The sequence below is a fragment of the Callorhinus ursinus genome, unplaced genomic scaffold (assembly GCF_003265705.2).
Source record: "Callorhinus ursinus isolate GAN/ISIS: 27379988/994484 unplaced genomic scaffold, GSC_fseal_2.0 scaffold21, whole genome shotgun sequence".
NCBI classification, from domain to species: Eukaryota; Metazoa; Chordata; class Mammalia; order Carnivora; family Otariidae; genus Callorhinus; species Callorhinus ursinus.
Genome location: NW_027397083.1, coordinates 2,514,198 through 2,517,725, shown reverse-complemented (window position 1 = coordinate 2,517,725; position 3,528 = coordinate 2,514,198).

Below are 3,528 nucleotides of genomic sequence, written 5' to 3'. Positions count from 1 at the left end.
GATTTTAAAACAAAGACTGTAATAAGAGATGAGGAAGGACACTATATCCTACTTAAAGGTTCTATCCAACAAGAAGATCTAACAATTGTAAATATCTATGCCCCGAACATGGGAGCAGCTAATTATATAAGGCAATTAATAACAAAAGCGAAGAAACACATTGACTGCAATACAATAATAGTGGGGGACTTAACACCCCCCTGACTGAAATGGACAGATCATCTAAGCAAAAGATCAACAAGGAAATAAAGACTTTAAATGACACACACTGGACCAAATGGACTTCACAGACATATTCAGAACATTCCATCCCAAAGCAACAGAATACACATTCTTCTCTAGTGCCCATGGAACATTCTCCAGAATTGATCACATCCTAGGTCACAAATCAGGTCTCAACCGGTACCAAAAGATTGGGATCATTCCCTGCATATTTTCAGACCACAATGCTTTGAAACTAGAACTCAATCACAAGAGGAAAGTTGGAAAGAAATGCATGGAGGCTAAAGAGCATCCTACTAAGGAATGAATGGGTCAAGCAGGAAATTAAAGAAGAATTAAAAAAAATTCATGAAAACCAATGAAAATGAAAACACAACTGTTCAAAATCTTTGGGATACAGCAAAGGCAGTCCTGAGAGGAAGGTATATAGCAATACAAGCCTTTCTCAAGAAACAAGAAAGGTCTCAAATACACAACCTAACCCTACACCTAAAGGAGCTGGAGAAAGAACAGCAAAGAAAGCCTAAACCCAGCAGGAGAAGAGAAATCATAAAGATCAGAGCAGAAATCAATGAAATAGAAACCAAAAGAACAGTAGAACAGATCAACGAAACTAGGAGCTCGTTCTTTGAAAGAATTCACAAGATTGATAAACCCCTGGCCAGACTGATCAAAAAGAAAAGAGAAATGATCCAAATCAACAAAATCATGAAAGAAAGAGGAGAGATCACAACCAACACCAAAGAAATACAAACAATTATAAGAACATATTATGAGCAACTCTATGCCAGCAAATTAGATAACCTGGAAGAAATAGGTGCATTCCTAGAGATGTATCAACTACCAAAATTGAACCAGGAAGAAATAGAAAACCTGAACAGACCTATAACCACTCAGGAAATTGAAGCAGTCATCAAAAATGTCCCAAGAAACAGAAGCCCAGGGCCAGATGGCTTCCCAGGGGAATTCTATCAGACATTTCAAGAAGAATTAATACCTATTCTACTGAAACTGTTCCAAAAATAGAAATAGAAGGAAAACTTCCAAACTCATTTTATGTGGCCACCATTACCTTGATCCCAAAACCAGACAAAGACCCCATCAAAAAGAAGAACTACAGACCAATATCCTTGATGAACATGGATGCAAAAATTCTCACCAAAATACTAGCCAATAGGATCCAACAGTACATTAAAAGGATTATTCACCATGACCAAGTGGGATTTATCCCTGGGCTGCAAGGCTGGTTCAACATCCGCAAATCAATCAACGTGATACATTAACAAAAGAAAGAACAAGAATCATATGATCCTCTCAATAGATGCAGAAAAAGCATTTGACAAAGTACAGCATCCCTTCTTGATCAAAACTCTTCAGATTATAGGGATAGAGGGTACATACCTCAATATCATAAAAGCCATCTATGAAAAACCTACAGCGGATATCATTCTCAATGGGGAAAAGCTAAGAGCTTTTCCCCTGAGGTCAGGAACACGGCAAGGATGTCCACTCTCACCACTGCTATTCAACATAGTATTAGAAGTCCTAGCCACGGCAATCAGACAACAAAAAGAAATCAAAGGCATCTAAATCAGCAAAGAGGATGTCAAACTTTCACTCTTTGCAGATGATATGATACTGTATGTGGAAAACCCAAAAGACTCCACCCCAAAACTGCTAGAACTCATACAGGAATTCAGTCAAGTAGCAGGCTATAAAATCAGTGCACAGAAATCAGTGGCATTCCTATACACCAACAACAAGACAGAAGAGAGACAAATCAAGGAGTCGATCCCATTTACAATTGCACCCAAAACCCTAAGATACCTAGGAATAAATTTAACCAAAGAGGCAAAGGATCTGTACTCAGAAAACTATAAAATACTCATGAAAGAAATTGAAGAAAACACAAAGATGGAAAAATGTTCCATGCTCATGGATTGAAAGAACAAACATTGTGAAGATGTCAACGCTACCTAGAGCAATCTACACATTCAATGCAATCCCCATCAAAATACCATCCACTTTTTTCAAAGAAATGGAACAAATAATCCTAAAATTTGTATGGAACCAGAAGAGACTCCGAGCAGCCAGAGGAATATTGAAAAAGAAAAGCAAAGCTGGCGGCATCACAATTCCAGACTTCCAGCTCTATTACAAAGCTGTCATTATCAAGACTGTATGGTACTGGCACAAAAACAGACACATAGATCAATGGAACAGAATCGAGAGCCCAGAAATGGACCCTCAACTCTATGGTCAACTCATCTTTGACAAAGCAGGAAAGAATGTCCAATGGCAAAAAGACAGTCTCTTCAACAAATGGTGTTGGGAAAATTGGACAGCCACATGCAGAAAAATGAAACTGGACCATTTCCTTACACCACACACAAAAATAGACTCCAAATGGTTGAAAGACCTCAGTGTGAGACAGGAGTCCATCAAATTCCTAAAGGAGAACACAGGCAGCAACCTCTTCGACCTCAGCCGCAGCAACTTCTTCCTAGAAACATCGCCAAAAGCAAGGGAAGCAAGGGCAAAAATGAACTATTGGGATTTCATCAAGATAAAAAGCTTTTGCACAGCAAAAGAAACAGTCCACAAAACCAAAAGACAACGGACAGAATGGGAGAAGATATTTGCAAATGACATATCAGATAAAGGGCTAGTATCCAAAATCTATAAAGAACTTATCAAACTCAATACCCAAAGAACAAATAATCCAATCAAGAAATGGCCAGAAGACATGAACAGACATTTTTCCAAAGAAGACATCCAAATGGCCAACAGACACATGAAAAAGTGCTCAACATCGCTCGGCATCAGCGAAATCCAAATCAAAACCTCCATGAGATACCACCTCACACCAGTCAGAATGGCTAAAATTAACATGTCAGGAAACGACAGATGTTGGCGGGGATGTGGAGAAAGGGGAACCCTCCTACACTGTTGGTGGGAATGCAAGTTGGTGTAGCCACTCTGGAAAACAGTAAGGATGTTCCTCAAACAGTTGAAAATAGAGCTACCATTCGATCCAGCAATTTCACTACTGGGTATTTACCGCAAAGATACAAATGTAGGGACCTGAAGGGGTACGTGCACCCCAATGTTTATAGCAGCAATGTCCACAATAGCCAAACTGTGGAAAGAGCCAAGATGTCCATCGACAGGTGAATGGATAAAGAAGAAGTGGTATATATACACAATGGAATATTATGCAGCCATCAAAAGGAATGAGATCTTGCCATTTGCAAGGACGTGGATGGAACTGGAGGGTTTTATGCTGAGTGAAATAAGTCAATCAGA